This window comes from Lampris incognitus, chromosome 12 (genome assembly GCF_029633865.1).
Source record: "Lampris incognitus isolate fLamInc1 chromosome 12, fLamInc1.hap2, whole genome shotgun sequence".
Classification (NCBI taxonomy): domain Eukaryota; kingdom Metazoa; phylum Chordata; class Actinopteri; order Lampriformes; family Lampridae; genus Lampris; species Lampris incognitus.
The window spans coordinates 17,598,072-17,613,318 of NC_079222.1; positions in this window are offsets into that span (position 1 = coordinate 17,598,072).

The following is a 15,247-nucleotide window of genomic DNA, read 5'->3' on the forward strand; positions in this document are numbered from 1 at the left end:
TATGAACAAAGTTACACAGTCGCTGTTTCATGCAGGGTGTCACGTTAACCCTTCTTTTTTTAATCATTGTTTTCGTCTTTCCTTTTTGTCATCATGAAAGCAAGAGTTTGAAACTTGTATAAATGTCTTCAATTATAGTTAGTTATATGTGTGTGTATGTGTGTATGTGTGTGTGTGTGTGTATGTGTGTGTGTGTGTGTGTGTGTGTGTGTAGGAGAAAAACATATTATTGGGGTTTTTTTCTACATCTATACTGATATTCCGCTCCTCGTTTGTTGAACACTTTTATCAACACCATTGACGGTTTCTGAAAAAAAAGCCGCTATAACTATATATATATATATAACTATAACTATATATATATAACTATATATATAGTTATATATAGTTATAGTTATAGTAAGTATAGCTAGTTATAAGTACAGTTTTAAGAAATTCGAGTATGCAGTGTACCCAGACAATATAATTGTAAAATTGATTTCGCTGTAGGAATATCCAAACCACATGGTTTTAATGTAGATTTGGTCTATTAATTGTTTAACAATGTATGCATATAATTCTTAAAGTATCATGTATTCTGATTTCACAGAGTCCTTGTAAAATTATTAATGCAAAGACTTTTATCCATTGTTTTAAATAGTTTTGTCTTCCTCAACGAAAATTGTACCTCCGGCCTTGCCGAGGAACCCAAGATGTGCTCCAAAAGGGGAGACTAAATATGTTTAGTCTATTTGCACCAGTGGACTTAGATAAATTTGTTCAAATATAGTGAAATTATGAATATGTTTCAGCCAAGTTTTTTTTCCAACCTTGCATGGGATGGTCAGAATAACATTAAAGCAGTAATTGTTTAATAATTACTCAGAAAACTTGTAAGTCCCAATCCTGCCCCTATCAAGTCTATTTGGTTATATAGATAGACCTTATCACCTTTAATTAACATATATCCAGATTCATATCATTAATTTAAAGACATATTAGTAAAGGTGAGATTATACACATATGTTTCTGTTCCATTTTGTGCAGACGTGTGTAAGTGGATAAACTCCGTGCATGCAGTTTGCACACCTTGGAAACATTTGCCGTCGGTTTCATTTGTAGGTAAGTGAGCTCGTTACATCTGATTTCTCTGTTAACTTGCTGGTGGGAATATTTCCTCTCAGGGTCAAAGCGGCTCACATGACTTTTTCTCACAATGAGCTTTCATTGGCAATAACTCAACAGGTTTCTGGCAGTTTGAAACCCCAGTGCAGCAAGCTGTCTTCTCATTTTGTGTGGCTCAGCAACTCTTGGAGGAACTGGTGCGACACTCACTGATGTATCACTACTTGTATAAGGGCATGAAAAAAGGGAAATGTGCTATACATAGTTAAGAAGTGAGAGGTTGTTGCTTGCTGTAGGATTTTACAGCGTTTGTTGTCCATGACTATTGCACAATGAATTTATCGTAGTAATGTGATAGAAAATGTAGCAAATAATACAAATATGAATGTATATTATGACATAATGATATTACATTTTATGAATTTAAAATGTGACAGATATGTAGTCAAGCTATTCTGTAGCAAGTTCGTTTGTGCAGGTCCATAGGCTATTATTTATGTTATTTCACAAGTGCAATTATGTTCCATGATTTTATCTATCTATCTATCTATCTAACTATCTATCTATCTATCTATCTATCTATCTATCTATCTATCTATCTATCTATCTATCTATCTATCTATCTATCTATCTATCTATCTATCTATCTAGCTAGCTAGCTATCTATCTATCTATCTATCTATCTATTTTTAATATACTCTATTGATCCAAGTAGGGAAATTATGCTCTGCATTTAACCCATCCTAGGATGCTAGGCTGCTAGGTGCGGCGAGTAGCCATCATGCAGCACCCTGGGACCAACTCCAGTTCTTTTCCCATTGTCTTGGTCAGGGGCGCAGATTTATATTAATCCTAACACGATGGTGGAGGAAACCGGAGCACCGGGAGAAAACCCACCACAGAAACGGGGAGAACATGCAAACTCCACCCAGAGGACGACCTGGGATGACCCCCAAGGTTGGACAACCCTGGGGTTTAAACCCAGGATCTCCTTGCTGTGAGACGACAGCGCTATCTACTGCGCCACCGTGCCGCCCCAGTGATGATTAAAATGCCCCACCCTCACTTTTCCATGAAGCTGACTACCTAATTCATTGAACAGAGTAACATTTTAGTCAGATGATGTAATGAAGATAGTAGTCGTATTTTGACACGTACCATCCTTGATACATTCCTATCATTGTTTTGTGCAGGGTGTAACTATTTTATGTGCATATTTTGCACAATAGGTATTGATTTATTTTTGAAAAAAGTGTCCTAAAACATATTAAGTACAAACACATATTGCTTATAACAATAGCTTCACATGACTTGTAAATCTGATAACATTACAGCCAAGTCAATAAATAGGTCAAGTGGATGGGAGGACGTTTTGAATCACGAATCACTGTATAGGATGTAGCCCTATGGAAATAAGGCTATAATTTAATCCATGAATAGAAGTTCATAATTAGAATAACTATAGTTAAAAGGTAAACATATCCAGTGAGATTATATATTACAGTTCATATTACAATAAGGACTAAAAGTAAAAAGGTTTACGCTTCATGCTGAATGAATATACTTAAAATCCCATGTCTGTATGGTCTAAGAGTTGAAGCTGTATGGTTAAAGAGATTAGCCATATCATTATTGTTCCTTATGCATAATGTGAACTGTAATATAAGTAGAAATTAAAAAAATTTAGCTACTCGCAGAAAAGGTAAACTAGTATTTTATTTTTCCCAATTGCACACTGCGGACCCCTGAACTGCAGCTGGGGAAAGGATAGATACCGAGTCCCCTGCCAAATGAAAAGCACAGTAACTTTCTTGCTTGTTTTTCCTTGGGTGTGGTGTACCGTCGTTTCTTCCCCATGCTTCCCGAATAACCCCTCTGGTGTCTGCATAGCCCACTGAGTGAAAAACACCATGTTACCTTACAGGAACATGAAACATCCTGTGCAGTCAGAGATATGAAACATCCTGTGCAGTCAGAAATAGCTTTCTCAAAAGTGTAAGAGACGGGATGTGTCATGATCATGAACGTCCTTTGAAATGCTGAAACGTATCTGCTGTCAACAAAACGTGTCTGCTGTTTTATAAACAAGAGTAGATGTCAACCAGCGATCATGCTGTGGGAACATTGACATGGACTTAACCTCGTGATACAGTGAACTTTTCCAATTTCGAGGGACTACCGATAAAAGCTCGGCTCCCCTCCTAGGAAAGCGAGCTGTGTAGTCGCCAAGAAAACACAAATAGTTGAGACTAATCGATTAGATCAATTGTTATGATTAACCATAATTATTTTTTCCCATAGAATTATTTCACTTATTTCTAGTATTGTTGACATTTTGAAAGCCTTGCTGGCCATTTTTTTTTTGTTTTTGTTTTTTTGTTTGTGGTAATTTGCTAAGAGCAATTAGAAATTAGGACATGTGGCTATTAAGACTGATCAAAACATCACTTATCTTAAAATAGTAATACCCTTAGGAGGTTTATGGTACAAACAAATACAAGCTGGAAAGATTTGGGCATCTGAACTGGAACCATACAACCAATGAGGATCTCCTTGTAATTAGCACACTCCTCAGGAAGCAAATATTTTGAATTAATTAATTAATTAATGCCTTTATTTGTCATTGCACAGCTGTACAACAGAATTAAGTGCAACTCCCCAGTGGTACAAAACAAAATAAATAAATAAATAAACAAACAAACAAATAAATACAAATAGTCAAAATATAAATGGAAACACATTTGAAGAACTTCTCGGTTATATGTCAGTTTGCTGAACGACATATCAACAGACAGTCAGATGAAACAAACAAAGCTAAATACACCCTAATGGGGTGTATTTAGCTTTGTTTGTTTCGTCTTCACCCTAAGTTGGGTATTTGTTCCCACAGTAGTAGAGAGTTGGATAGATTCCACTCCAAAAAATACTATCGCAGACAACAAGCACTAGCCGGCCTTCATGAAGTCCAACCACAGTAATAATTTAAAGTGTTTTGAATTTAACAACACAGATGCTATCCCACGGTGAAAACGTGAGAAAAACTGGCTGTAATGATTTGTCAATGTGGCTAATATTTTAACATATAAAATGCCACATTAGGCCATAGTAGTGGAATAGAATACAATAGAATGTACAGTGTAACATTGTGTCCAGTTGAACTGATTTTACTTTCTGTGATTTCCTTACCTGGATTATTGAGTATGCATAAAGACAATAGAATAGAATACTTTTAAAACCTATTAGAACTAACATATTTGTGGAACAGCAAGTTGCAAACTTTGATTAGTACAGGTAGAGCCTACATATAGGCAAAAAGTCTCACTAAGTAGGCCAGTACTTCACAGGAAAAGTTGTTTCTTCATTTGTTCTTTTATATGCACTTATATTTGTTTTGTTTTTCTGTCATATCCTCCTCATATAGATGTGCACAAGAATAGCAAAAATAAGACCAAGGTAAGAGGGCATGACCCAAGATACACAAAACTGCAACTGTTACTGGCGTGTGTGCAGTGTGAAGCACCACAAAACTTAATATTCATCTGTACAATTAGATGCTTAGATAAGCTGTACAGAAGCCACAATGAAGCTTGGGTTGCTCCAAGTCAAAACTATACCCTTAATTTCGACATATACACAAGATACATTATATACAATAGACACAAGATTAAAGAAAGAGGGGAAAATGTTTTATTCAACTCTGCCTTGGTGGTACATTCATGTGTCGGGAAATACTCTTACGATTACCTCTGGTCAGGATGTTGACATAGAAAAGACCTACAATCAAAGTGAAAACAGGTTCAACCATATGGAAGTTATACATTGTATGGTAATTAGATAGGATTGTTGTGTTCCTCTGTGTTTCAGGATCAAAACACGTGTAATAATAGCATCCCGACCAAGCCCTTCAGGATCCAATCCAATGCCTGCATGGGAAAGAGAGGGAATAATTGAGCAATACATGTTTTTTGACAAGCTCAGGTTTGGGTTTATCACATTTAACTTTGAATTTGGGTAATAGCTATTTTACCCCCAGGGAGCAGATGAACAGACCGTACAATCTGAGATAAAAGGCAACACATTATCCACATTATCCGTGCTATCAAACGCCACCCTCCTTGACCTTTGAAAATTATAACAGAAAACAACAAAGATTAAAAAAAATATATCATGCATATTTATTTATTGACTTCACTGGAGAAGACAAAATGTGACATTATCCAGTTAAAAGTTGTTTATTTTTATTTATCTATTTATTTATTTGCTTTCACTCTCATTTGTGTTGCTGCTAACATATCATACATACACAAAAAGCTATTATTAGCTATACAAAAAAGCTACTTCTAAATTTCAGGTTTTAGCCACAGAGGGAAAGTGTGCATTCACATCCACTCTCAAAATGGTGTCAATGAATATATATGACTGAATTTGTTGTACTTAAGGTTTGACGCTCATTATCCACTGGAGCACAAACGAGGATTCATTAGGATGCTGTACCACCGAGCTGACAACGTCCCCGCCGACAGCAGCCAGGGGAGGGTAAAAATCCCACATTAAACAGGCCTTGGGTAAGGGTGGTTAAGAGCGGGATAGTTGGAAATGCCGTGTGGAAGCAGTTATGGGGCATCCTAACGGATGACCTAGGTGAGGTGGTTAAGTGTGGTTATCCTAACTGGGCGTTTGTCAAAGCCAGGAAGACACCAAAACAGTGCACCAAAGCCAATCGAAGAGAGGAGAAAGGCAACAGCTGCCTAAGCGTAAACCACTGGTGATTCCATATGTGGTGGGAGTTTCGGAGAAGTTGAGATGCGTATTTTTCAAACACCGCACCTCATTTGCTTTCAAACCCCAAAACATGCTGCACTAGAAATTGGTCCACCCCAAGAGTTGGGACCCCCAGCAAAAACAGAGCAATATAGTGTATGCCAGGATGATTGCCTTGACTTATACGTTGGGGAAACTAACAGACACTAGCCAAGAGAATGGCACAACACAGAAGAGCTAACAGGACATGACTCTGCAATCTACACCCATTTACAGGCCAGTGGCCACTCTTTCAAGGATGAGGATATGCACATCCTTGATAGGGAGGAATGCTGATTTGAACGGAGAGTCAAAGAGGCCATCTATGTGACGAGGGAATTACCATCCCTGAACCGAGGGGGTCCTAAAAGTACATCTGTCGCCATCTGACAATGCTGTGATTGCAAACGTTCCAAAATCCTCTGTGAATAGTACACATGGCCATTCAAACTCTAGTTAATGATCATGCCTATTTGCATAAGAAATCTATCATTGCTTTCAGTCATTATGCCACTGTGTTGTTTATAAGAGTGGGGATACCTGCAGTCAGCTTAGGCTGAAGAGGTCACTTAGATGAATGATGAAACATTTCTGTGAATAAAAGTTGTGTCCAGATGAGCTGATTCAACTTTCTGTGATAGCACTCGACCCCTTTTACCACATCACTTAATAAATAGTTAACAGTAGTCCATCTTTAAGTGATGCAATTTTCGTTTAAAATGCTTAGTTAGTCTGAAAAAATAGAAAGATGGCCACTTTATTTTGTCTGTGTATTCTTACAACGAATTGTGTTCTTACAACGAATTTGTTCTCTGCATTTAACCCATCCTATTGTATAGGAGCAGTGGGCAGCTGCAGCGCCTGGGGACCAACTCCAGTTCTTTCCATTGTCTTGCTCAGGGGCACAGACAGGAGTATTAACCCTAACATACATGTCTTTTTGATGGTGGGAGGAAACCGGAGCACCCGGAGGAAACCCACGCAGCCATGGGGAAAGCATGCAAACTCCACACAGAATAGACCTGGGACAACCTGGGGTTCAAACCCAGGACCTTCTTGCTGTGAGGCAACAGTGCTAAACACTGGTCCACTGTGCCACAAGCCTATAGTAAAGTAAGTTCCCCAAAGCAGTTTCATTTGAACTTCCCCATCAAAGGTCTACCAGACTTATTACAGTGGTTAACTTGGTTGTAAAACAGAGCTGATCTTTGTTCATAATGGAAAGATGTTCTAATTATTTTCATGTTTGAATCAAAGACAAAACGTTGTCAATCTTGAATTCACTGAAACAAGGCTATTTTGGTTTACCCATTTAGACTAAAATCTTTCAGCAACTTTTCAACCAAATCCTCTCAAGACATATGCACATAAGAATCACCAGCCAAACAAACAAAGTGATATTTACAAAAAGAATAAAATAACAGTTAATTATTTGTAAAAGCTGTGAGCACTGAAAAAAGTAAAAAAATGGCTGTTGTTCATTTGATGCATTTTTTCTGATTGTGATAACCTAAAAATATTAGATTGTTTATTTGACCCAAATGTTGTGAATTAAGCTTATAGGTCAACTTATTTTTTTGTTTGATTCAATATAAAATGTCGACTTGACCATTAAACTGAAATTACACATTGATCAAATGCCCTTTTTTAGATTGAGCGTGTTTCGCGGATGCGCTTTCTCTGCTCGGCCCGTCAGGCTGTAGCACGTGTCTTTCCAACCGTCATTTCAATAAGAAGAAGCAGCGAGTGTCTTTCTTGCCGAGGTGAAGAGACTTTAAACTGGTAAGGGAGGTATGCGAAACTAAACACGTAAATATTAACCTTCACTCTTGTCGAAAATGTATAACTCATACAGTTTGTATTAGATATATCCTGCAGTATCCGAAGGAGTTAAAATTTACTTTTGAAGTCATTCAGAAGGTGTTCTTGGGCCTAGATGCAAAAAAAATGACGCTCAAAGTTAAACGTTTGTGCAACCTTCTACACAGCCAGTATTGAAACCAAGCTTTGCTGAGGATTCACAATAATGTCATGCTCATGTTTTTTTTTATTTAATGAGATGCTGCTTTATGACTGTTTTTAAGTGTTTCCTACTGTGTTGACTACATGTCATGATCAATTTAATCCATTCATACATTGATACATATTCATACATTAATTCATACATTAAACCATGCATACGTTAATTATTTCCTGTATCAAATATAGAGACTCCTGCACAGAAACATTCAAAACACAACTACTGAATTTTTGTCATTGTTGAGGGCAAATATATTGGAAATAAAAATATATATCTGTAACTGTCTGTGTGATCTCGGTCATTTATCAATCATGTTTTAATTACAGCTTAGAATTTATAAGTAATGTCAAATTAACTCATTTTTAAAAAAATGAGTTAATCTAAAATAATATTGTGGCGAATTCTACTATTGTTTCTGCTCCGAGGTTCATTCACATATTACCCACAACGCAACTGAGCTGTCGATGTTTTGGTTATGTTGTGGGATATGGAACATGTTAAAAACGAACATATCTGTTACAGATAGCGGTGATATGGTGGAAGGTAATGGGGACGTTATGAGAGAAGTTGTATTAGATAACATGCTATTTCCCACCATGAGGGTAAAGAGTAGGCAAATAGATAGGCTCGCTTCGATGGCCAAGAAAAGGGTGTAGCTAAGACCCATACAAACTTGTGTCTGTCCTGACTTGCTTGACTTGCGGTCATTAAAAGCTTACTTTTTAACTCTGAAAGGATATCTAAGAAATCCATTATTTAACCACGTCACAATATATTTTTTTAATCTAATATTAGCAATTTTTTTTAAATTGAGGTAATTTAAAATAATCAGATTTCTCTAACCTTTTAACCTATAAAAATCAATTGAATAGAATAAATATTTCAGGTTGAAGAGAATGGATTATTTACATTGAGATAATAAAGACAATCTGCTTTTTTCAATTGGCTCAAGTTAAAATAATTCGCTTGCCTGAAGTTAAAAAAGAAGTTTGCTTGGATTTAAAAAGATTAAATTATACAGTGTTTTTTTTAGGTTGAGCTAATGTCAAATAGTTTGTGTGATGGATTACTCTAATTTGACTAGGTTAAACCAACAAATTACTTTTTTCAGTTAAGTAATGGATGGCGGCAGAGCCCTTGCAGGACCTGCTAAAGTAATCAGCTGTGAAAGTTTTTTGTTGTTCTTTTGTTTTCCTTTTCCTCTGTATGTGTTGTAAATCACTTTGGATAAACTGTGTTGCTATATAAATAAAGCTGAGTAGAGTTGAGTTATACATAACAGTGATTTTTGTCAGTGACTGTTAGTGGGCCCTTTATTATAAGCTGCCACATAAAATGAAATCTATAGACGGAAGTGCGAGACAATGTGTCTATTTAGTACATGAAAAGGCTCTCAAATTGTTTTGAGTATATGATGCCACTTATCCAAAGGAGTTGAATCAAGTGCAACTGGACTTGATTCAACTCCTTTGGATAACCATGACCTGGATGAATGAGAACATTCACAGACATTATGCCACTTAAAAAAAAAGAAGTAACAACGAAACGAAAAACTCGAAGATATCATGACTAAACCTTCCAACCGACATGAGTCATAGGAATATAAAGGTTAGTATAACTCACCAGGTCAGGAAATGTGGGCATGTAACTATCTTCAGAGTGTCCCAATCGTCATCAGTAAAAACTGTGTTCTTAGTTTGCAACTTCCTGGCGTAAAAGGTTATGCATGTAAAATAGGTCATATGTGAATGGTGGTGTATTTCTGTAGTTCTGTATTTCGGATCTAAAAAAAAACTCATTGTGAAATTTTTTCATTACTAAAGGCAACACAACCTTTCCCCCATTGAGGGCCTATACCTCCATCATTTTGAAATCTAAAAGACACTTACTTAGGATTAAGTGGACAATATGTGTATCACAACTATCACACACACACACACACACACACACACACACACACACACACACAACTTGGTGTTATATATATATATATATAGTATATAAAAAACAAGAACCCAGCCACTGAGGATGCACAAGCCAGTGCATCCTTAGTGCCGGTCCCAAGCCCGGACAAATGGGGAGGGTTGCGTCAGGAAGGGCATCCGGCGTAAAATCTTTGCCAAATCAAATATGCGGATCATAAATAAGACTTACATACCGGATCGGTCGAGGCCCGGGTTACCAACGACCGCCACCGGTACTATTAACCAGCAGGGTGTCGGTGGAAACTATGCTACTGTTGGGCGAAGGAGAAGGAGAGGAGGAAAGCATGTCCAGAGGCAGCTAGAGAGGAGGAAGGGTAGGCATGTGGAGGTGAGAGTTGGAACTTTGAATGTTGGCACTATGACTGGTAAAGGGAGAGAGCTGGCTGACATGATGGAAAGAAGAAAGGTAGGCATACTGTGTGTGCAAGAGACCAGGTGGAAGGGGAGTAAGGCCAGGAGTATCGGAGGTGGGTTCAAACTCTTCTAGCATGGTGTGAATGGGAGGAGAAATGGGGTAGGGGTAATTCTGAAGGAAGAGTATGTCAAGGGCGTGCTGGAGGTGAAGAGAGTGTCAGACAGAGTGATGAGTATGAAGCTGGAAATTGAAGGTTTATTGCTGAATGTTATCAGCGCATATGGCCCGCAAGTTGGGTGTGAGATGGATGAAAAAGAAGAATTCTGGAATGAGTTGGACGACATGGTGGAGAGGGTACCCAAGGAGGAGAGAGTGGTGATTGGAGCGGACTTCAATGGACATGTTGGTGAAGGGAACAGAGGTGATGAGGAGGTGATGGGAAAGTATGGAGTCAAGAAGAGAAATGTGGAAGGACAGATGGTGGTCGATTTTGCGAAAAGGATGGAACTGGCTGTGGTGAATACATATTTCAAGAAGAGGGAGGAACACAGGGTGACGTACAAGAGTGGAGGAAAGTGCACACAGGTGGACTATATCTTATGTAGAAGGCACCATCTAAAAGGGATTGGAGACTGCAAGGTGGTGACAGGGGAGAGCGTAGCCAGGCAGCATCGGATGGTGGTCACTTCTGGTCCTGATGACATACCTGTGGAGGCATGGAGATGTTTAGGAGAGATGGCAGTGGAGTTTCTAACTAGATTGTTTAACACAATCCTGGAAAGTGAGAGGATGCCTGAGGAGTGGAGAAGAAGCATACTGGTACCGATTTTCAAGAACAAGGGCGATGTGCAGAACTGTAACAACTACAGAGGTATAAAGTTGATCAGCCACAGCATGAAGATTTGGGAAAGAGTAATAGAAGCTAGGTTAAGAGGAGAGGTGACGATCAGCGAGCAGCAGTATGGTTTCCTGCCACGAAAGAGCACCACAGATGCGATGTTTGCTTTGAGAATGTTGATTGAGAAGTATAGAGAAGGCCAGAAAGAGTTGCATTGTGTCTTTGTAGATTTAGAGAAAGCTTATGACAGAGTGCCGAGAGAGGAGGTGTGGTATTGTATGAGGAAGTCAGGAGTTGCAGAGAAGTATGTAGGAGTGGTGCAGGATACGTATGAGGGAAGTGTGACAATGGTGAGGTGTGCGGTTGGAATGACAGATGGGTTCAAGGTGGAGGTGGGATTACATCAAGGATCGGCTCTTAGCCCTTTCTTGTTTGCAATGGTGATGGACAGGTTGACGGACAAGATCAGGCAGGAGTCTCCATGGACGATGATGTTCGCGGATGACATTGTGATCTGTAGCGAGAGTAGGGTGCAGGTCGAGGAGAGCCTGGAGAGGTGGAGGTATGCACTAGAGAGAAGAGGAATGAAAGTCAGTAGGAGCAAGACGGAATACCTATGCGTGAATGAGAGAGAGGACAGTGGAATGGTCAGGATGCAAGGAGTGGAGGTGACAAAGGCATCTGAGTTTAAATACTTGGGGTCAACTGTCCAAAGTAACGGGGAGTGCAGTAGAGAGGTGAAAAAGAGAGTGCAGGCAGGTTGGAGTGGGTGGAGAAGTGTGTCAGGAGTGATTTGCGACAGAAGGGTACCAGCAAGAGTTAAAGGGAAAGTTTACAAGATGGTTGTGAGACCAGCTATGTTATATGGTTTGGAGACAGTGGCACTGACGAAAAGACAGGAGGCGGAGCTGGAGGTGGCAGAGTTGAAGATGCTAAGATTTTCACTGGGAGTAACGAAGAAGGACAGGATTAGGAACGATTATATTAGAGGGACCGCTCAGGTTGGACGGTTTGGAGACAAAGCAAGAGAGGCAAGATTGAGATGGCTTGGACATGTGTGGAGGAGAGATGCTGAGTATATTGGGAGAAGGATGCTGAATATGGAGCTGCCAGGGAAGAGGAGAAGAGGAAGGCCAAAGAGGAGGTTTATGGATGTGGTGAGGGAAGACATGCAGGTGGCTGATGTGACAGAGGAAGACGCAGAAGACAGGAAGAAATGGAAACGGATGATCCGCTGTGGCGACCCCTAACGGGAGCAGCCGAAAGTAGTAGTAGTAGTATATAAAAACAAGGTTAAAATAACCAACAACAATTAAAACTACTACTGCTTTCGGCTGCCCCCGTTAGGTGTCGCCACAGTGGATCATCCGTTTCCATTTCATCCTATCCTCCACATCATCCTCTGTCACACCAGCCACCTGCATGTCTTCTCTCACCACATCCATAAACCTCCTCTTTGGCCTTCCTCTTTTCCTCTTCCCTGGCAGCTCCATATTCAGCATCCTTCTCCCAATATACTCAGCATCTCTCCTCCACACATGTCCAAGCCATATCAATCTTGCCTCTCTTGCTTTGTCTCCAAACCGTCCAACTTGAGCTGTCCCTCTAATATAATCATTCCTAATCCTGTCCTTCTTCGTCACTCCCAGTGAAAATCTTAGCATCTTCAACTCTGCCACCTCCAGCTCTGCCTCCTGTCTTTTCGTCAGTGCCACTGTCTCCAAACCATATAACATAGCTGGTCTCACAACCATCTTGTAAACCTTCCCTTTAACTCTTGCTGGTACCCTTCTGTCGCAAATCACTCCTGACACTCTTCTCCACCCACTCCACCCTGCCTGCACTCTCTTCACCTCTCTCCTGCACTCCCCATTACTTTGGACAGTTGACCCCAAGCATTTAAACTCATATGCCTTCGTCACTTCCACTCATTGCATCCTGACCATTCCACTGTACTCCCTCTCATTCATGCATAGGTATTCCATCTTGCTCCTACTGACTTTCATTCCTCTTCTCTCCAGTGTATACCTCCACCTCTCCAGGCTCTCCTCAACCTGCACCCTACTCTCGCGATAGATCACAATGTCATCCACGAACATCATCGTCCATGGAGACTCCTGCCTGATCTCGTCCATCAACCTGTCCATCACCATTGAAAACAAGAAAGGGCTCAGAGCCGATCCTTGATGTAATCCCACCTCCACCTTGAACCCAACTGTCATTCCAACCACACACCTCACCATTGTCACACTTCCCTCGTACATATCCTGCACCACTCCTACATAGTACTTCTCTCATACAATACCACACATCCTCTCTTGGCACCCTGTCGTATGCTTTCTCTAAATCTACAAAGACACAATGTAACTCCTTCTGACCTGCTCTATACTTCTCGGTCAACATGCTCAAAGCAAACATCACATCTGTAGTGCTCTTTTGTGGCATGAAACCATACTGCTGCTCGCTAATCATCAACTCTCCTCTTAACCTCCTCTTAACCTAGCTTCTATTACCCTTTCCCATATCTTCATGCTGTGGCTAATCAACTTTATACCTCTGTAGTTGCTACAGTTCTGCACATCGCCCTTATGCTTGAAAATAAGTACCAGTATGCTTCTTCTCCACTCCTCAGGCATCCTCTCACTTTCCAAGATTGTGTTAAACAATCTAGATAAAAACCCCACTGCCACTGCCATCTCTCCTAATCATCCCCATGCCTCCACAGGTATGTCATCAGGACCAACTGCCTTTCCACTCTTCATCCTCTTCATAGCTGCTCTCACTTCCTTCTTGGTAATCCACTGCACTTCCTGATTCACTATCCCTACATCATCCAACCTTCTCTCTCTCTCATTTTCTTCATTCATCAGCCCCTCAAAGTACTCCTTTCACCTTCTCAGCACACTCTCCTTGCTTATCAGAACAATTCCATCTCCATCCTTGATTGCCCTAACTTATTGCACATCCTTTGCAGCTCGGTCCCTCTGTCTAGCCAATCGGTATAAGTCCTTTTCTCCTTCCTTAAGTGTCTAATCTGTCATACAATTCACCTTACGCCTTTTCCTTTGCCTTTGCCACCTCTCTCTTCACTTTACACTGTCTCCTTGTACTCCTATCTACTTTCTTCATCTCTCCGACTATCCCACTTCTTCTTTGCCAACCTCTTCCTCTGTATAATTTGCTGTACTTCCTCATTCCACCACCAAGTCTCCTTGTCTTCCTTCCAAGTACCTTTCCAACTGTCTCCCTCACTATTTCAGCAGTGGTTGCCCTGCCATCCGGCAACTCTTCACTACCACCCAGTGCCTGTCTTAACTCCTGCCTGAACTCCACACAACAGTCTTCCTTCTTCAACTTCCACCATTTGTCTTTGGCTCTGCCTTTACTCGCTTCCTCTTCTTGGTCTCCAAAGTCATCCTACAGACCACCATCCAATGCTACCTGTCACCACCTTGCAGTCTCCGATCCCTTTTACATCGCACCTTCTACATAAGATATAGTCCACCTGTGTGCACTTTCCTCCACTCTTGTACGTCACCCTGTGTTCCTAACTCTTCTTGAAATATGTATTCACCACAGTCATTTCCACCCTTTTCACAAAATCCACCACCATCTGTCCTTCCACATTTCTCTCCTTGACGCCATACTGGCCCATTACCTCCTCATCACCTCTGTTCCCTTCACCAACATGTCCACTGAAGTCCACTCCAATCGCCACTCTCTCCTCCTTGGGTACCCTCTCCACCACGTCATCCAACTCACTCCAGAATTCTTCTTTCTCTTTCATCTCACAACCAATTTGTGGGACATATGCACTGATAACATTCAGCAATACACCTTCGATTTCCAGCTTCTTACTCATCACTCTGTCTGACCCTCTCTTCACCTCCAGCACACTCTTGACACGCACACACACACACACACACACACGTATATATATATATATATATATATATATATATATATATATATATATATATATATATATATATATATATATATATATGTATATCCACCCCTTTGGCAGTCCATTGAAACGATGATGTCTGTGATGCAGTTTAAGCTTGGCAAGCACGCCTGTGGGCCACCAGGCCCACATTAGAGCAACGATAACATCCACATTTGTCACAGACAAATGTTGTTTA